The sequence below is a fragment of the Dromiciops gliroides genome, chromosome 2, assembly GCF_019393635.1.
Source record: "Dromiciops gliroides isolate mDroGli1 chromosome 2, mDroGli1.pri, whole genome shotgun sequence".
Taxonomy (NCBI): domain Eukaryota; kingdom Metazoa; phylum Chordata; class Mammalia; order Microbiotheria; family Microbiotheriidae; genus Dromiciops; species Dromiciops gliroides.
In genome coordinates this window covers 258,850,276-258,872,193 of record NC_057862.1, presented here as the reverse complement: position 1 = coordinate 258,872,193, position 21,918 = coordinate 258,850,276, and the positions used below count along the sequence as shown (strand labels likewise).

Below are 21,918 nucleotides of genomic sequence, written 5' to 3'. Positions count from 1 at the left end.
CCTTTCTAAACACTTCTTAAAGACTGGCTATCTCAACAGATAATCTTAGGATCATCACTGATGAGAACTTGAGCCAATGGTATTAAAAGAACGACCTGGGGGCGGCTAGGTGGCACAGTGGATAGAGCACCGGCCCTGGATTCAGGAGTACCTGAGTTCAAATCCGGCCTCAGACACTTAACACTTACTAGCTGTGTGACCCTGGGCAAGTCACTTAACCCCAATTGCCTCACTAAAAAAAACAAAAAAAAACAAAAACAAAAGAACGACCTGACCCCAAGAGTACCCCCTGGAGCCCTGACGGAAAGATGTAGTTAGCCTAGTTCTGGCAATTGGTCAGTTAGAATGGGAGCTGAGATGAAGAGATCTCAGAATTACACAGGCTACCCAAATCACAGCATTGTTGGTTTTAGAACCACTGAGCCAAAGGCTCATGACATACATGTAGGAACCAGCCAATCTGTCTAGAGGAATCCAGGAAAACATGATTCTGACCTTAGTCAATAGTCAATAGTGAAGGAGGATAAAAATGGGCTCTTCCCTCTTTCTGTCATTACCACAAAAGAAACCAAATAGAGAAAGAAAAATTTACATTATACAAGGTAAAAAAGAGGAGAGAGAGAGAGCAAGAGTGAGAGTGAGAAGGACAGAGAGAGTAAGAGAGAAAGCGAATAAGAGACAGACAGAAAGACAGAGATAGAGAGACAGGCACAGATACAGAGACAGAGACACACACACAGAGCATATGAAAGATAAAAGGCTGAGGGCAGGGAACATGAAAGATCAAACAGTCAACAAACATTTATTTTTTTAATAAACATTTTTATTTAAAGTTTTGGGTTTCAAATTCTATCAACAAACACTTATTAAATGCCTACTGTGTGCTAGTGGTAGGTGCTGGGGATAAAAAAACAAAGATGAAATAAACCTCTCTCTTAAGGAATTTATATTCTATCATAGGACATAATATGTATACATATTACTGTTGTTCAGTTGTGTCTGACTCTTTGTGACCCTATTTGTGGTTTCTTGGCAAAGATACTGAAATGGCTTGCCATTTCCTTCTCCAGCTCATTTTACAGATGAGGAAATTGAGGCAAATAGGGTTCAGTGACTTACCCAGGGTCACACAGCTAGTCTGAAGCTAAATTTGAACTCAGGAAGATGAATCTTCTTGATTCCTGGCCTGGCACTCTATCCATTGCACCACCCATGTGTACATATAAATACATACAAAATAAATATAAACTTATTTTGTAGAAGGTGTTGTAGTAGCTGGGGGAGCAGGGATCAAGAAAGGCCTCATTAAGAAGGTAGTACTTTGGGGCAGCTAGGTGGTGCAGTGGATGGAGCACTGGCCCTGGAGTCAGGAGTACCTGAGTTCAAATCCAGCCTCAGACACTTAACACTTACTAGCTGTGTGACCTTGGGCAAGTCACTTAACCCCAATTGCCTCACCAAAAAAAAAAAAAAAAGAAGGTAGTACTTGAGCTGAGCCTTAAAGGAAATTAGTATTCTAAGAGTCAAAGGTCAGGAGGAAATGTATCCCAGGTCTGGGGGCCAGCCTGTGCAAAAGCATGGTGATGGGAGATGGAATGTGTGTAAAAGACAACCAATTGCATTGGATTGTAGAGTGCATCAAGGGAAGTAATATATAATAAGCCTGGAGAGGTCGTTTGGAGCCAGGCTGTGAAAGGTTTTAAGTGATGAACAGATGGGTTTACTTGTGATCACAGAGGTAATGAGGAGCCACTGGAGTTCATTGAGAAGGGGAGATAGGAATATTATTTTGGTGCCGTGCAGATGGATGGAAGAGGGGAAAACAGGCTTAGGGAAGAGGCATAAACCAGTAATCTTTGAAAACACAAACCAATGTTAGAAGGTAGAAGGAAGACCTAACTAAAACAGACATTATATACTTAAACAAGGTGGTAGGGAAGCTGTGGCATCTCTTTCCCTAGGCTACTGTAGAAATGCCTATTTCTACAAGCATTGCACAGATGAAGAAACTGAGGCAAATAGGGTTAAGTGACTTGCCGAGGGTCACACAGTTAGTAAGTGACAGACGTCAAATTTGAACTCAGGAAGATGTCTTCCTGACCACAAGCCTGGTACTTTTCCCATGGCACCACCATGTATATGTATAAGTACATACAAAATAAACATTAGCTTATTTTGTAGAAGAGGCACTAGTAGCTGGGTGCAAGGTCATTTCCCCCCTGGAATGGACAAGAAGATCTTTGGATGGTCCTAGCAATCCTGTGATTTCATAGCTCTTCTGTTTTGGATTTATAGACTTTCAGAGAAACAATTTTACTTTAAAAAAAAAAGAAAGAAAAAAAAAGTTTTGTGCTCAAGTTTCAGAGTTTTTGAGAAAGCGTGTGTGTGTGTGTGTTCTCCATTTTGGACAAGGCTCAAAAGCAGATATTTTGATTCCACCTGGTTGGTTGTCCTGTTATGTTCAGGTACTGATCCAGGCATACTAGAATAGGCAGAGATTATCTCTTGGCACCATCTAGTGGCCGAAATAACTTGGGCTTTCACTCCACTGCCCAATCAGGAGTCGTGGCCCAATGGAAGTTTGGAATAAGGAACACAGCATTCTTTCTTTCAGCTCTTTCCTTAACTCATTAAGTTCTTTGCCTTTACTCTAGCTTACTTATCTGTGAATGTGGCCTAATCACTCAACGCTTTATTTTTCATTTAGGAGTTGTGGTGATTTGTGTGTTCCACAGATATAAGGGTTTTTTTGGATGCAGGATTCAAGACCTTAGTTTCTTTATCTGAAAAAATGAAAGTATTTTTCTAGATTAGCAGTTCTCAAACTTTTTCACTTCAGGTCCCCTTTGCACTTTAAAAATTATTGAGGACCCTGATGAATTTTTGATTATGTGAATTATATCCAGGGACATGTTTAACAACCAACTCTCTGGGGGAGGGGAGAGTAAAATGTACCCAGGACACACTTAAATTTAATCTGCATTATGCATTTTCTCAATCATTTTCTCAAGTCTAGGGTACAAAGCAATAACTCAAGCCCTGCTGATTTCTGAAATGTAAATGTTCACTTTTAACAATCAGAGAGCCTACACATGGTTCTTGCTTACCCTGGATCTGGTCTGACTGCCATTTTACAGATAAGAAATTGAGGACCAGGGAGAAGTATCTTGCTCAAAGTCATATAGCTAGAAAATAACAGAACTGGGATTCAAACCTAGTTCTCTGCCTCCAAGTGATAACAGTAACAATAATGTGAATGTTAATAACAATGAAACACATCCATATAGCTCTTTAAATTGTACAAATCCTGTGGTAAGTTTACTATACCATATTGTTTTTCCTTCTCATTACTTTCCATGTAATTAAAAACAAATAATAAATATATTTTATTATGAATTTAACAGTCATCAACAAACATGAGTTGTTCTATACAGGAAAAAAAGAGGGTTGCGTATGAAACCATGAATGCACCATATATGGCTCTAAGTATATACCAATTTTAGTATAATAGTACCAACTCTGTTCTTTTTTGTATGTTGTAGCATGTTTCACTGGCATTCTTTTCTTTTTCTTCTTTCTTTTTTTTTCATTTTGTCACTCTCCCCAAATTCCCCATAATATTCCCCCTTACCTCTCTAATAACCCTTGTAAGCCCTCCCTTATAACAAATAAGTGTAGTCAAGCAAACAAATTCATATTGTACTAATTGTGTCAGGAAATTTGTGTCCTTCTGATGGACTGTTGATAAGTCTATTATCTCTCCGTCAAGAGGTAATGAGAGGCATGTTTCATCATCAGTCTTCTGGAGTTGTGACCGGTCATTGCATTGATAAGAGTACTTAAGACTTTCCAAGTTGTTTCTCTTTGCATTATTGTAGTTATTAAATTGGTCTTCTAGGTCTGCCCAATTCATTCCATATCAGTTCATATAAATCTCTGGCTTCTCTGAATCTGCCCCCTTTGACATTTCTTATGGCATTCCATATTCCAATACATCCATATACCATAATCTATTCATCTACTCCTTATTTTATGGGTACCCATTTTGTTTCTCGTTCTTTGGCTTAATAAAAAGTGCCACTATACATATTTTTGGTACATACGGGTCCTTTCTCACTGTCTTTGATCTCTTTAGGGATCCAGGCCTAGTAGCTGAATTGTTGAATCAAAGAGTTTGGACAGTTTAGTAGTTTGGGGAGGTACAATTTAAAATTTCTTTCCAGAATGGTTGGACCAGTGTAATCTTCCAAATGCACTACTCTGATCACATCACTTCTCTATTCAACAATCTTTAACAACTTTCCATTGGCTAACAATTTATAAACTCATTATTAAAGGCCTTCCCTAATAGAATGCAAATTTCCTGAGGGCAGGGTCTATTTCTTTCTTTTTCTTTTTTCTTTTTTGTCTTTGTATCCCCAATGTGCCTGACACATAAAAGGCCCTTAGTAAATGCCTGTTGAAGGGGCAGGTAGGTGGCACAGTGGTTAAAGCTCCAGCCCTGGATTCAGGAGGACCTGAGTTCAAATCCAGTCTCAGACACTTGACACTTACTAGCTGTGTGACCCTGGGCAAGTCACTTAACCCTCATTGCCCTGCAAAAAATAAAAATAAAAAAGTAAATGCCTGTTGAATGAATGTTTGGTTTCCAAGAGGATTCCAACCAGGATAGTGAAAGATCTTATCAAATGAGAATTGATTGGAGGAATTGAGCATGTTTACCCTAGGAAATAGAACTCAAGGGAGAGACACACTAGCTGTCTTCAAATACTTGAAGGGCTATCACCCATTTCAGGGATTAGATTTGTACTACTTGGCACCAAAAGTTGGAATTAGGAAAAAAAAGGGTGAAAGCTGCATAGGGGAGAATTTAATAAAATAACATAAAATAATGATAATAATAACAATAGCAGTAATAATAATAGCCTTTCAAGGTTTCAAACTACTTTATAAATATTTGATTTTTTTATTGTGAGGATCATTTGACACAACAACCCTGATAGATAGATAGGTGCTATTATCATTCCTATTTTTATAGAGGAGGAAACTGAGACAAACAATATTAAGTGACTTTAGGGCCACACAGCCAGTAAGTATCTAAAGCAGGATTTCAATTCAGGTCTTTCTGACTTTAAGTTCAGTATCCTTTCCATGGTTCCACCTATGTAAAAACAAAACAAAACAAAATAAAACACAAACTTCTTAACAAATAGAGCTGTCCCAAAATGGAAATAATTGACTCAGGGTTTAATGGATTCTTTCCCTTCTGAAGTTTTCAAGAGATGGCTTTATTTCCAGGGAAGTACATGCTCTCCCACTGACTGAATGCTAGATTGCCTATCTGGGCTAGCCTGATCCTGGCAACAGAAACGTGCCAGTTAAGGAAGAGATCATCCTTATGTGAAGTCGGTGACCCATGAGCCAAAGTCATCACTAGAAATAAACCTCATTGTAGGAAATAAAGTCCAGTTAATCAACAAACCCACATTTTTATTTTGGATCAGAAGTATGCCTATGTCTTTTTACTCATTCTAGTTCATTAGTTCTGAGGGTAAGACAACTGGGAACTCCTTCCAGACCCTCTGTTTGAGGTGAATTCCTTGAAGGCCCCTTCTTTTTAAGTGTTGTCTTTCCCCATTGGATTGTGAGATCCTTGAGGGCAGGGACTATCTTATGCCTTTCTTTGTATTCCCAGTACCTGGTTCATAAGTGTTTAATAAATGTTTATTGACTGATTCTGTCCCTAGGAAGGCTGATACAAGCACATACAAAGAGCCAGGAAAGAGAAAGGTTGAAAATGAGAGTCAGGAAGGCCTGAGTTCAAATCTAGCCTCAGATACTTACTAGCTGTGTGACCCTGAGCCCTGACATTTTCCTTGGAATTTTTTTTTTTTTTGGTGAGGCAATTGGGGTTAAGTGACTTGCCCAGGGTCACACAGCTAGTAAGTGTTAAGTATCTGAGGTCGGATTTGAACTCAGGTCCTCCTGAATCCAGGGCAAGTGCTCTATCCACTGTGCTACCTAGCTGCCCCCCTTGAGCCCTGACATTTTATCTCTATCTGCTTCATTTTCTTCAGCTGTAATATGGTGGTCATAATAGCACCTATTTCACAGGTTTGTTGTGAGGCTCAAATGAAATAATATTTGTGAAGCTCTAGCATGGGGTTTGGCATGTAGTAGGTACTTAGGGAATTCTTATTCCTACTCTCTCATGAAAAGTATCTGCATCAATTTTGTTTTAAAAAAGGAACTCATGGAAGGAGGTAGAGTGATGATGTCAGAGTGAGAGTCAGCATTTTTCACCCAACTCACTCAATACAGTTCTTCCACACAATCTAGAAAACACCAGACCAATTCTGATCTGGAAAGCCAAGAAAAAAAAATCACAATGAGTCACTTTTTTGGGATATAGATAGAGAGGGCTGTAGACATTGGGGTGGGGACTGGCCAAGAGCTCAGCCCAGGAACAGTAATAGCAACAGCAGAAGAGGCAGCAGTGGGGAACCTTCTATGCTGAGGGACAGTATAGAGGCTGAGACTAAACTCCAAGGCAGAAAACACAAGAGCATAAAGAGATCCCAGGGGACCCCTGAACCAGGACTGGGAGTAGAAATGGGTGGCATCTGGTAGCTCTACCATCCATTACCTAATTCCAGGTCACAGTTCCAGGGGAGAGAGAAGTAGATGCAAGCAAGAAAGGTTGTTCCTGTGTATGGAAGAAGGAATGAATTCCAAAAATAGCTATGTGACTCTGAGCTCAAGAGTAGAGGTGGGGGATGGCGGGGGGGGGGGGGGGGGGGGAGACTCAGTTCTAACCTTTAGCCTCACATAAGCTTAATTAGAAGAACTGGGCAGCAGATCAAGACCAGAGGGGAGCCAGCAGTTCAGTCACTTTGAACATGCAGAACTTTCTAGTGGGTCAACAGTGATTGAGTCTAGCAACAGTATACTTTATTACAACTACACATAATCCAAAAGACTCAAACCCGGGTAAGAAACTTGCAGAGCTCTGACTAGGAGGGCAGGGAAGAGATTTCTCCCTGGATTAGACCACTTCAGAAACACAAAAAACTTGCAGGCCCTCAGATTGAAAAACAGCAAAAGGATATAAAAAGACAAAAGCTCAGGTCAGACAATGCCCCTCCTCCAGAAGTGAATAAAGTCCAACACAAACATAAAGTCCAATCAAGAAGTAATTTGAGGGGGCAGCTAGGTGGCACAGTGAATAAAGCACCGGCCCTGGATTCAGGAGTACCTGAGTTCAAATCCGGCCTCGGACACGTGACACTTACTAGCTGTGTGAACCTGGGCAAGTCACTTAACCCCCCTTGCCCCGCAAAAAAAAAAAAAAGAAGTAATTTGAAAGAATAAACAAACAAACAAACAAAAGAACCTAACCATCAAAAACTGATGGTGGTAGGGAAGTTCAAGACCTAAACACAGAAGAGAATGACTTGAAAACATCTACAATAAAAGCCTCAAGGAAAAATCCAGATTGGAAACAAGCTGAACAAGAATTCTTAGAAGAGTATTTTTTTCCCCAAAAAGATATAAAAAAGAACAAAAAAAAATTTTAAAATCAAACAAGAGCTATAGAGAAAAAGGGAAAAGACATGAAAGCTATGCAACTTGGTCTTGATCTGCTGCCTGGTTCTCCTAATTTAGACAAATTCAGTCTAATTCTTCTTTTTTAAAATTATAAATGTATTTTATTATTTTCCAGTTACATGTAGAGATAGTTTTCTTTTTTAAAATTAATTAATTATTATTTTTTTTAGTTTTCAACATTTGTTTAGATAAGATTTCCAATTTCAAATTTTTCTCCCTCCCTCCCCTCCCTACCCCCTCCCCTAGACAGCAGGTAATCTGATATAGGTTATTTATATATATATAATAACATTAAACATAATTCTGCATTAGTCATGTTATAAGAGAAGAATCAGAGCAAAAAGGAAAACCCTCAAAAAAGAAAAACAACAGCACCAAAAACAAAAGAAATAGTATGGTCCATTCAGCATCCATATTCCACAGTTCCTTTTTTCTTCTTTTTTTCTGGATTTGGAGAGCCTTTTCCATCATAAGTCCTTTGGAACTATCTTGGACCATTGTATTGCTGAGAAGAATCAAGTCTATCACAGTTGATCAACACATAATGTTGATGATACTGTGTACAATGTTCTCCTGGTTCTGCTCATCTCACTCATCATCAGTTCATGCAAGTCTTTCCAGGTTTTTCTGAAATCCGCCTCCTCATCGTTTCGTACAGCACAATAGAATTCCATTACATTCATATACCACAACTTGTTCAGCCATTCCCCAGTTGATGGGCAGCCCCTCAATTTCCAATTCCTTGCCACCACAAAGAGAGCAGCTATAAATATTTTTGTACATGTGGATCCTTTTCCCTTTTTTATGATCTCTTTGGGAAAAAGACCCAATAGTGGTATTGCTGGGTCAAAGGGTATGCACAGTTTTATAGCCCTTTGGGCATAATTCCAAATTGCTCTCCAGAATGGTTGGATCAGTTCACAGTTCCACCAACAATGCGTTAGTGTTCCAATTTTTCCACAGCTTCTCCAACATTTATTATTTCTTTTTTTGGTCATATTAGCCAATATGATAGGTGATTAGAGAAATGTAAATTAAAACAACTCTGAGGTACCACCAGTCTAATTCTTCTAATTTCAGTTAAAAGACTAAAAAAATAGAAAATTTGAAATATCTCATAGGAAAAACAACTGACTTGGAAAATGGATCAAGGAAAGATCATTTGGACTACCTCAAAATCATAAACAAAACAAAGCCTAGACATTATATTTCATATTTCAAGGAATTATAATGGAAAACTGTCTAGATATCTTAGAACCAAAGGGCAAAGTAGAGATAGAAAAAAATTACCAGTTATTTCCTGAAAGAACCCCCAAAATGAAAACTCCCAGGAATATTATAGCCATTACATTCAACAAAGGGACTTGGAAGCCTAGACTGAAAATTAATTGGAAACTAAATAATCTAATCCTAAAGAATGGGTGAGTCAAAGAATGAATCGTAAAAATAATAATTTTATTAAAGATAGGGACCTTGAGACAAAATACCAAAATTTGTAGGATGCAGCAAAAGCAGTACTTAGGGGGGAAAATTTATATTTCTTAACATTTTCATCAATAAAAGAAAGAATAGATCAATGAATTGCCATGCGATTAAAAAAACAAATTAAAACAGAAAAACCACCCATTTAAAACCCTCAATTAAACACCAGAATAGAAATCTTGAAAATTAAAAGAAAGATTAACAAAATTAAAAGCAAAAACCCCCATTGAATTAGTAAATTAGATGAAGAATTTTTTAAACAGATAATCAAATAATAAAATTAATTATTGGCTAATTTGATTTTTTTAAAATAGAAAAACAAATTACCAACATGAAAAATGAAAAGGGTGAATTCACAACAAATGAAGAGGAAATAAAAGAAATTATTAGGAGCTATTTTGCCCAACTACATGCTAATAAAACTGACAGTCTAAATGAAATGCATGAAAACTTTTAAAAAATACAAATTGCCCAGACTAATAGGAAATAAAATAGCCTATCTTAGAAAAAGAAATTGAACAAGCCATAAATGAGCTCCCTAAGAAAAGAACCCTAACACCAGATGGATTTACAAGTAAATTCTGCCAAACCTTTAAGGAAAAACTAATTACAATATTACATAAATAGTTTGAAAAAATAAAGGAGTCCTACATCAAATTCCTTTTTTGACACATATATGGTCTTGATACCTAAATCAAAGAGTCAAAACAGAGAAAGAAAACCATAAACCAAATTCCCTAATGAATATTGATTCAAAAATTTTAAATAAAATACCAGCCAAGAAATTACAACAATAGATCACTAAGATCATACACTATGACCAGGCTGGGTTTATATGAAGAACATAGGATTGGCTCAATATTAGAAAAACCATAAGCATAAATGACCAAATAAATAACATAAACAACAAAAATCATATGATTATTTTAATAGATGCAGAAAAATAGCTTTTTGACAAAATATGACACCCATTTCTATTTTTAAAACAATACTAGAAAACGTGAATCAATGGAGCTTTCCTTAAAATGATTAGTATCTATCTAAAACTAAAAACCAATATTTTCTGTAATGGGGATAAGCTGGAAGCCTTTCCAATAAAATAAGAGGTTAAAGTAATCATATATATTATCACCATTACTCTTCAGTTTTGTACTAGACATTCTAGCTATCACAATAAGACAAGAAAAAGAAACTGATGGAATAAGCATAGGCAACAAGGAATGAGAACTATAACTTTTTGCAGATGAGATGCTAATTTACCCAGTGCTAGCAGGGCTTCTTAAACTTTTTCCACTCATGACCCCTTTTTGCCAAATAAATTTTAACTCGACCTGGCACATATAGATATATAAAACAGGTATACATAACCTTTTACTGTTGCCAAATTTTTTGCGACCCCCACATTCAGTTATGTGATCCCAAATGACCCACAGTTTAAGAAGCTAGAGTACCCAGAGACTCGACTAAAAAACTAATGAAAACAACAACTTCAGTACAGTTGCAGGATACAAAACAAACCCATACAAATTATCAACATTTATATATTATCAATAAAATCCAGCAAAAAGATTGAAAAAGAAACTATTTAAAATGACCACAAACGGTTTAAAATACTTGAAAGCCTATCTGCCAAGACATGCACAGGAACGATATCAAGACAATTACAAAGCATTCTTCATAAAAACATAAATCTAAATAATTAGGAAAATATTAATTGCTCATAGGTAGGCCAAACCAATATAATAAAAATAAGAATCCTACTTAAATTAATTTACTTAGTGCCATGCCAATCATTCTACTAAATAATTATTTTATAAAGCTAGAAAAAATAATAACAAAATTCATCTGGAGGAACAAAGAATGTCAAGGGAATCAAGGGGAAAAAATGAGAAGGAAGGAGGCCTAGAACTATCAGATCTCAAATTATACTACCAGATTGTAATCATCAAAATAATTTGGGACTGGGTAAGAAATAGAATAACTGATTAGTGGGAAAAAATTAGTTACACAAATGGGGATGTGTAATTTAAGATTCTAAATGTGGATTCTAATCTGTTCCCCCAGTTTTGGGGGAAACTGACTAAAATCACTGATAAAACGAGTTTAGGTTTTTAAGAGTTTATTGAAAAATAGAAAGAAAAAGATTGAGAACAGAATCCCAACAGCCTGGCATTCCTATCTTTCCTCAAATTTCCTGTGAAGTCCTCTGCCACCACCACCACCATCAAGTCAGGAGCCCAAAAGAGTGAGAGCTCTCTGCATAGGCCCTATTTCCTCCTTCCTGTCTCCTCCCAGAAAATAGGAGGCTCCTCAAGTTGATTGGCTGGTAGCCTTGATAGACAGCACCCATGAGCAAACGTCACTTCCTGACGCCAAGGAAAAGCCACATGGCCTTGCCTTCTGAGGCATTTTCCTCATGGCGGAGCTTTCCCACAGCAAGTCTCCAGTAGGTGGCATCATTCCATTCATTACAGGGACAGTAACCTGTAGTTGAATAAATCCAAAGATTCTAGCCATTGGGGCAAGAACTTGCTATTTGACAAAAAAGTATAGGGAAAACTGGAAAAGAGTCTGGCAGAAACTAGGCATAGATCAACATCTAAAACTATATACCAAGATAAGCTAAAAATGGGTGCATGATTTAATATAAAGGGTGAGACCATAAGAAAGTACTTCATCAGGGAAGAACTTACCTGTCAGATCTATGGATAGAGGAAGAATTCATGACCAAAGAAGAGATAGAGAGGTTTGCAGGAGGTAAAATGGATAATTTTAATTATATGAAATTAAAAAGCTTTTGCAGAAACAAAATCCTAGTTCTGGCTTCTGAACAGATAGGGATATAATCCAGGGTTTGTAGCAGTTGATAAGGTTCAGATGATGATCATTGTATAAAACCTTATGGTACTTTTCTATGTTTTTTAATTCACTATTCTTCATAAGAATATGCGAGTGGAAAAATCAGAATAGCTATGAAATACTGCCTCCTTGCAATGACAATGAAACCTAAGCATAGTCCAACCTTAACAACATAAACATTTATTAAGCACCTGTTATGTGCAAAGCAAATGGTTTGACCATCCACTTATAAAATACCAAGTGGATATAAATTTCCTGTTGCTCAGATTATGATATAAATTTAGATGGACAACCTATAGAGTTTGTCCATGACCATGTCTATCTGAGACATATGGTATACTTTTAACTTTCTTTTCTTCTTCTTTTTTTTTTGCAGGGCAATGAGGGTTAAGTGACTTGCCCAGGGTCACACAGCTAGTGTCAAGTATCTGAGGCCAGATTTGAACTCAGGTCCTCCTGAATTCAGGATCAGTGCTTTATCCACTGTACCACCTAACTGCCCCTTGAGACATATAGTATAGATGATTAATGAGTATGGCCCAGAGTTGAAGAGGAAGAAAAGATTGGATTGCTCTTGGGAAGCTACAAAGCGCTTTTAAAGACCCCAAGCTTCTCCCAGAAACAAAGGCCCATCTTTTTATATAAATATTTTACTAATGTTACCAATAGAACAACATGGTTCTCCTATATGGCAGCTAGACATGGAATATTACAGTCTCTGAAGAAATGAGAATCATTATCACTCAGAGAACAATGCAATTGTACATCCTGGGTATTAGCAAGGTGCAACATATATCCAATGAGGAATTTCAAAGAACAAGAGTAAAAGATATCATCAGAGAAATGTATCCTAGGAAAGAGCTGGTCATATGGTGAGGTCAAGAGATGACGGAAAAGCTTGAATGTTTCTTCTTTGGTATCATCATGATAGTGGGAGAAAGTCATGAAAGCCTGCAGTGTGTTGCCTGGACTTCCTTATAAGAGGACATGCATAGGATGGGCAGGGGGAGATGGGTTATAATCTGCATCAAAGTGATGAGATCCCACTGCTATTTTAGTATGTGCAAAGCTCTGGGGATACAAGGACAAAATGGAAAATCGTCTTTGTCCACAAATTTACACATACAAATGCATACATACACCTATATGTATATGGAACATACATTCACATATTCGTATATATGTCATGTATATGTAGTGCAGGTAGAATGGCCAAGCAGAACAATTCATACAACTGCATGTGATTTCAGTCAAGACTGAAAGTCTCCTTCCTCTAACACTGATCCTTTTGAATCACAGTGTGGACAAATATGAGGTGGCTGGAATGATGGGTAATCCGGAGACTGATGTCCAGACAAGAAAACTATCAAGGCAGCAAGCCCAAGGAAAGATCTGAGATGGTGCCCGTGTACCCATTACCTCATGAAAAAGCAATGAAGTGACTACCACAAGATGATTACTGAATTCTTATTCAGCGTGTCTCTGGAATCGCTGGAAGCTGCCCAGATCTTTAAGGAGCCAGACAAAGGACAAGGAGAATTAAGTTGGCCCAAGTCCTAGACAAAGCCCAGAAAGGAAAAGACCTATTCAGTCAAATGCCCCTCTAGGGCCTAAAAAGAAGCATGAAATGAGTTGGGTGGCAGTTCAAAGAACAGGGTTCATTACACTTTGGGAGGTTGGATTAACTTGGGACAAAAGCTTCATTTGGACAACTGAGTTAGCTTGCAAGGAGAAGATAAAGAGCAGAAGAAAAGGCAGATGGTCTGCTCAAGCTCATACCATATCTAGAAGAAATCTCGACTTCCTTCTTTTTCTATTCCACCACCCCCAACGTGGCATTCTCTGCTTACCTCCGTTCTGCAGTGTCTTTGGTTATAGGATTTGAAAACCTACCTAGAGCTTCAGGGAGACAACCAGCAAATTTTACTCTAGTGACAGAGCAGTAACTAGGGCAGGGATTAGGGACTTGGTTCCAATCCAGAACAGAACCTCAAGTAGGTAAGCAGTATTAACATTCCATTCTGCAGAGCAGGAAGCTCTAACATAGAACAATTAAGTGGCTGGTCCGCAAACAATTACAAAGAGAAGATGAGGCTCCTGAATTCCCAGAACCCTTTTTAGTCAACTGAGCTGGAATGCCCTCCAGCTCTAAAACAGACACATTTAATTTGTTTCCTTCAAGTGGGGTGACTTGTAGGAATCATTCTGAATGGCTCTTAACCCATGTACCAGGAGAAGAACTAACCTCACTGGAGTTAACGTCATACTAAAATTAAAAATGGTTTATTTAAGCAAAAAATTAAATTTTAAAAACATGTAAAATTCAATAATCTCTCTTTTTTTCTAAATATGAATCAGGATAAAATACAGGTTGATTCTGAAACAGAAATCTCTTGGAAGGTAGAAAAATATATATTTATTTACATAAAAATAATTACACAAATTGATCACATAAAAAATTTTGTGAACAAGCTTCAATCTTTCCTGAAATTCAAATAAAGATGTTTTAAACATTCAAAAAGGAATGAAAATAGGTAACAGATCATAGAGTAACAGATGCATCTTTTTTTTTCTGATGACCTTTTTTATCTTCTCTGGAAAATCCAATTATTTAATTCATAGGATCATAGATTTACAGATGGTGAGGAGCTTGGAGGCCATTCAGTTCAACTCCCTCATTTTATGGATGAAGAGACTGAGGCAAGGATAGGTTAAGTGACTTGTCCAGGGTCACATAGGTAGTAAGTAATGAGGCAGGATTTGAGGTCTAGTCTTCCTGACTCCTGGTCCATTACTGCCCCACCTAGCTGACTGTTAATGGAAGGTACTCCCCTCCCTATCTCTTATGTCAAGGATTCCCACCAATTTGTAAGCCAAAGTAATATCACAGATCTCTGTCTTTGAGGACCTATGTCTTTTGAGAATCTATAACCCTCAAAATAATCAAAAGGGGCATTTAGACCACAGGATCATAAGGGGAAGGTGGAAGTGAATCTGAACTTTGGGGAAAGAGATAGTTATGGTTCCTTTAAATTTACATAAACTTCAATATGTGAACATTTCACTATATGAAGAACAGAAAAATAAATGAAACTGTGAACTTCTGTTAGTTTTCCTTTTTAAAAGTGTATTTTAATATAATAGCAACAAACCTTTCCTATTTCTCTATGTCTCCCTTCTGAATTTCTTTCTGTTCTCTTCTGTGTATTTTTCAAATATTTTATTGATGTCCTTTTCTTTTAATTCCTTTTTCTTGCATGCCACCAATACCCATTAGCTCCCCTTCTCCCCAACAAAAGGCCTCTCTAAAAACAAATAAATGAAGTGAAGCAAAACAAATCAACCCCTGGGCCACATCTGAAAATGCATGGGTCATTTTGTACCCTTTGTACCCTTCATGTCTGACAAAGGCAGGGAGCACACTTCATCTTCAGCCTTCTGAAGTCATTACTGGTCACCTCATTGATCAGAGTTCTGAAACTTTTCATGGTTTATTCCTCTTATTTATTCAACTATTCTCCACTAATGGAAAAACAACTGTAATCACTGTGTCCATTGTTTCCCTGGTTGTATTCATTCTATTTTGCATCAGTCTCTACAGGTTTTCTCTGCTTTCCAGAATGCTTGGACTACTTCATAGCTCCACCAACAGTGTATCAGTGTATCTATCACCCCAAATTCTCTAAAACAATTCCCATTTCCCCGTTTTGCCATCTTTGCCAATCTGATGAGTGAGGTAGAACCTCTGAATTGTTTTAATTTTAATTTCGTTTCCATTTCATTATTAATTATTTGTAGTACTTTTTCATGTGTGTTGATTGTTTCTTCTTTTGAAAACTGTTCATATTTTTGTGAATATTTTTTTTCATATTTAGCTATGATTCCTTATGACAAAAAGCAGGTAAGGAAGTTGGCAAACAAGTAAGGTGAAGAACAAAACATTCAACTCAATTGAAGATATTTTTATTAAGTTCTTAAAACTATGTGTAAGCAGTATCAACAACATTGTGTGTTGATCAACTGTGATAGACTTGATTCTTCTTAGCAATACAATGGTCCAAGATGGACCATGATGGAAAATACTCTCCAAATCCAGAAAAAAAAACTTGTTGAATCTGGATGCAGATCAAACCATACTATTTCTATTGTTTTGTTGTTGTTGTTTTTCTTTTTTGAGGTTTTTCCTTTTTGCTCTGATTCTTCTCTTATAACATGACTAATGCAGAAATATGTTTAATGTGTTTGTACATATATAACCTATATCAGATTATTTGCTGTCTTGGGGAGGGGAGGGATGGAGAAAAATTTGAAACTAGAAATCTTATAAAAACAAATGTTGAAAATTATCTCTAAATGTAACTGGAAAATAATAAAATATTTATATGGGAAAAAACTTTGTGTAAGGCACTGTGCAGGGATACCAAGAGACTGTTCTGTTTCTCAAGGAACTTGAATTCTTCTGGATTAGATTTTTTTCTTTTCCTTAGAGAGAGTTACTTCAACCTCTATGATCTTGTAGGAAATGTGAAATAGCCAAAGGTTTTTTGATGTTTATGGTAATATGTACAGGGCTGTGTAATGAGGGCCACCTTTATACAATCACAGAAATTCCAAGCTTGAAGGGACTTCAGGGACCATTTAATCTATTTTTTGACATCATTCAACATTTAACAGATGACAATAATTTAAATAATTAAATAATGAAGTAAAAACAAATGATTAAATAAATAATAACTATGAATTAAATTAAATAACTATGAATTAAATTAATTTAATAATTTAAAAATAAACAATATGGTAAGCCATATTATAGAAAGGTTATTCAACAAAGATAACCCATACTTTGCTAGTTGTGCCCCACCCCCACCTCCATCTCCATATGGAAATATTTTTTTCCAGTTACATGTAAAAACAATTTTAACATTCATTTTCTAAAATTTTGAGTTTCAAATTCTCTTCCCCTCATTAAGAAAGCAGGCAATTTGATATAGGTGATATATGTGATTTGCCTAGTTTTGAGACTTCCACCAAGCTGGAAGAGGGGCCATTTAATCTAACCTATACATGAATAAAAATACCCTCCACAACATAGCTAACAAGTGAGCATCCAGTTATTACAAGAAGACCTCCAAAGATGGGAACTTCATTAACCCTTGAGAGAGTCCATTACATTTTTGGATCTTTGGGAAATGTTTTCATGTGTCAAGGTCAAGTCTAAAACTGCATCTTTTCAACTTCCATCCATTACTCCTAGTTCAGCCTCCTAAAGCCAATGTGAACAAGTCTAATCCCTCTTGCAATAAATAATCCTATAAATACTTAAAGACAACATGCCTTTAATGGGTCACCCCCTAAGTCTTTTCTTCTATAGGCTACCCATACCAATTTCCTTTAACTAATCCTCATATGACATCGCCTTGAGACTTTTTTTCTCTGGATACTTTTCAGCTTAGAAATGTTCTTCTTAAAATGTAGTGCCCAGAATTGAACACAATATTCTAAATGTGGTCTGACCAAAGCAGAGCATCATGGTAATATTATCTTCCTAGTCTTATACATTGTACCACTTTTAATGCAGACAAAGATCTTACTGAAGTACCTAGGTGGTTCAGTGGATAAAAGCACTGGGTCTTCAAATAGAAGACCTGAGTTCAAATCTGACCTCAGGCACTTACTAGCTGTGTGATCCTGTCAAACATGAGAGCACGGATCTCACCTTACCATTGCTTTGTGAAAATCCTCAGAGCCAGGGCTTTGAGGAAGTCAAAGAGGAGAGGCTTCTGCAAATGTCCATAGCACTCCAGGCAAAAAGAGCATAGTGACGGGGGTGAAAAACTGAAGCTGCCTATCAAAGACCAGATTGAAGGAGTCAGGTAGATTGACCTGTTCAGCAGAGATACTTCATCATCAATTGCATGCACAGGTCTGGCAGTAGTGGCCTGATAGCAGCCCCATTTGGCAGAACAATCTGCCAGGGCCATCTGTGACAAGTGAAATCTGAAATAACTGATGAAGCAAAGGGTCAAGCTTCTGAGCATATCAATTTATTAATGTGTGCTAATTGCATAACAAATCAGGACTAGGTCTATTCAGCTTGGTATGTATGTGTATGTGTGTGTGTGTGTGTATGTATGAGTGTATCTATTGAGCTATCCATAAAACATGGATATATTACTATAGATTATAATATATACATACAATATATACAGGATATGTAATACCTGGAACTATGTTATATTATATATACTATATCATAATATATACAGTATATGACAATACATATAGTATAGATTATCGATATATAATCATATATGATATAGTAATATGTTCTATATACTGTGTGTATATTATATATGTGACATCATATATTAAATATGGATCTATAAAATATGTATAAGGCATATATCTATGTACTAAAATATATACACATATTATATATTATGTTATATATAATTATACATAGTAACAGTATTATATATATTAATATATGTATAATGAACTTAGCACAGTTCCTGACATATAGTAGGCCTTTAACAAATATTTGTTCCTTTCCTGCCCCCCCTCCTTTTTTTTTTTGTGGGGCAATGGGGGTTAAGTGACTTGCCCAGGGTCACACAGCTAGTAAGTGTCAAGTGTCTAAGGCCAGATTTGAACTCAGGTCCTCCTGAATCCAGGGCCGGTGCTTTATCCACTGGGCCACCTAGCCACCCCCTCCCTCTCTCCGTTTTAATAGGTCAGTACAAATAGCTGACAGAAGTGTCTACATGCAAATGTGGCCTAGGCAGTTTATCCAGACCACAGGAGATGAGGAAGTGGATGGTGGGTTTCACTGCCTTGCAATCAGATGAGTTTTAGCTGTCTCAGTCTAAGATGCTTGCACAATTTATACTATGGCATAAAGGTCAAGGAAGTGGGAGAGTATGTTGAGGTAGGGGGAAGAGAAATCTGCTGCTTGGCAATTTCCTGACCCCAGATCATTCAAATTTACCTTACCTTGTTTTTACTGTCCTCTCCTCTAATTCTCCTTCTCATTGAGTCTCAGTCCTCCTTGAGTTCTGTTCTTCCTCCACAGGCCCATCACCAGTGGTCCTGACATTTGTCTTGTCACTGGACTCCAATGACTCTTTTTTTTTTAATTTTTTTTTTTTTTGGTGGGGCAATGAGGGTTAAGTAACTTGCCTAGGGTCACACAGCTAGTAAGTGTCAAGTGTCTGAGCTCATATTTGAACTCAGGTCCTCCTGAATCTAGAGCCAGTGTTTTATCCACTGCACCACCTAGCTGCCCTCTGACTCCAATGACTCTTGAAGAGAGAGTGAGGTTGTTAATTTTGTGCACTTCTGCCTCACTGAAATTCAGTTGAGCAAGCCAAGATGTCACCCCGTGATGTTGGTCCTCTTCAAAAATGAAGCATTAACAATACCTCCTCATATCTTGTTTTTTTTTGAGGCAATTGGGGTTAAGTGACTTGCCCAGGGTCACACAGCTAGTAAGTGTCAAGTGTCTGAGGCTGGATTTGAACTCAGGTCCTCCTGACTCCAGGGCCGGTGCTCTATCCACTGCGCCACCTAACTGCCCCCCTCATATCTTTTGACCCCTCTTTTTCTTTATCTCAAATCATTCTTTTTTCTCTTTCTCCTTCATCTTCTCAAATCTCCCTGAATTTCCAAACTCTCAAATCAATCTCTGTCCTTCCTCACAACTCCACACCACTCAAAAATCTCTTTTACAATTCTTTCTCTTTCAGTTCAATCCTCTTTCTCCTCCCATAGAAGCCCAAAGTAACTATTTAATCCCAGAACAACATACCCAAGTGCTTTCCTTCTTCTGTAACTATGAAAACAGGTCCATTCTTGCTTAGTGCCCACTTATGCCATAGTGACACATCCCCCCTCACACAGGAAGGACAAAGTTTGTGTCATTGTTTGCTGATTCTTGAAAAGATGCTATCTAATTGTTTCATATAGAAAGTCAGTAGTAAAGTTAAAAGAGTGATGAGCATCTGGAAATTCAAATCCTGCTGCTCATGTTTACCTGCTGTGTGACCCTGAGCAAGTCACTCTGTGCCAGTCTCCTCACCTGTAAAGCCTAACAACAACAACAACAAAAAGAAACCAGGCATAACAAAAACTGTGATATCCGCCTCTTGAAAGAAAGAAGGATTATCTGATGAGACAGCCCAGGGCAGGGATAATAGCAACAGAATGGGGAAAAAAAATCACCCACAATATGAATACCCAGAAAAGGTCATCGAGAGGCTAGCATATCAACAACTATTAAACTTACTTTATATCTTTATCAATATTTGTGATAGTGATTAGAATGCATATACTGAAGGTCCTCGATGAAAATATGACAAGAGAACAGAAAGATCTTGACAAAGTGTCCCTATGGCAAAGAACATTCATGCAATTAAAAAGGTATAAAGAATACAAGATCTTTCTAAGAAAACTGAGGCACAGCAAAACTTAAGAGATGTTTGATCAGGGTCGCACAGCTATGAAGTTTCTGAGACAGAATTTGAACCTAAATCTTTCTGACATCCAGGTTTAGCTTCCTAGCCATTAAATTATCCATTTAAAACATTGGCCCCAAACATAGGTATTGATATACAAATTCAGTGGACAGGCCATCTGGCTGCTTGTCATATTCTGTTTAAAACAATAAACAAACAAGTTGATTTTAAAAAACAAAACAAAACCAGCATGTTCGATCTCCTCCAACAAGGAGGAGATCTACCTCATGCAAACATTAAGACAACCACAGAGCTTATTTGCTCAATGGCTCTCTGGTTATTATCCACAAAAGAGGCAGAAAACAAGCAGAAAACTTACCAAAAACGTTTGATACCGTCATACAAGATGTCTTGCACAAGATCTGAACAGAAGAGGAATTCTCTATAGATGATATAGTGTAGATTCTACCAAGTTCCAGAACATTCCCGGGTTTCTTCAGTAAGATGTGAAATTATTCAAAATAGATCAGTTTAGGGGGCAGCTAGGTGGCGCAGTGGATAAAGCACCGGCCCTGGATTCAGGAGTACCTGAGTTCAAATCCGGCCTCAGACACTTACTAGCTGTGTGACCCTGGGCAAGTCACTTAACCCCCATTGCCCTGCAAAAATTAAAAAAAAAAATAGATCAGTTTAGCAATCCATAAAGGAAACACTAAATGGATAATAAATGCAAATTGTCCAGATTATGACACATAGTCAAATAGCCCAGTCCATTGAATTAGCATATCAGTACCTAAATTTGAGGGCAGCTAAGTAGTATAGTGGATAGAGCACCAGGCCTGGAGTCAGGAAGATCTGAGTTCAAACCTGGTCTCAGACACTTACTAGCTGTGTGACCTTGGGCAAGTCTCTTAACCCTGTTTGCCTTAGTTTCCTCATCTGTAAAATGAGCTGGAGAAGAAATAGCAAACCACTCTAGTATCTTTGCCAAAAAACTCCAAATAGAGTCATGAAGAGTCAGACACAACTGTTTTGACTGAACAGCAACAACCTATATTTGGGACAGATGTTTTAGATGGATAATTAGTGGGCAGGTAGCTAAACTTGAAGTAAAAAGACCTGTGTCTTTATGAGCTGTGTGACTCTGATCATGTCAATAACCTTTCCTGTGCCTCAGGTTCCTCATCTTACAAATTAGACCTAATGGCCCCCGAGATTTCTTCCAAATCAAATTCCATGACTTTATGGTCCTTTGGTTCTCTGATGCCTGGTGTATAGTCAATGCTTTAAAAGTTTTTCTTCCTTTCTTTCTTCCTCCTTCCCTCCCTCCTTTCCCCTTTCCTTTCTTCCTCCTTTCTTCCTTTCCTTTCTTCCTTCCTTCTTCCCTCCCTTTTTCCTTCTTTTCTTCCTTGAGGTTGGAGGGGTTTGACCAGAAGAAAACTATCAGTTGCCTCTCTCTGGCCCACATCTTTGTGTGGATGGTACCCTTCTTTCCCAACTCCTTCCTCAGCATACT

General features: G+C 37.5%; 1 protein-coding gene across 1 annotated transcript in view; it reads right to left on the bottom strand.

Annotated features, from left to right (window-relative positions):
• Nucleotides 1-20,891, bottom strand: part of PLEKHH1 (pleckstrin homology, MyTH4 and FERM domain containing H1) — a 115,798-nt gene extending 94,907 nt beyond the window's left edge. Inside the window, exon 1 of the mRNA XM_043988369.1 lies at nucleotides 20,782-20,891. The gene's annotated coding sequence lies outside the window, so the exon portion shown is untranslated. The remainder of the gene's footprint in view (nucleotides 1-20,781) is intronic.
• Nucleotides 20,892-21,918: the final 1,027 nt, after the last annotated feature.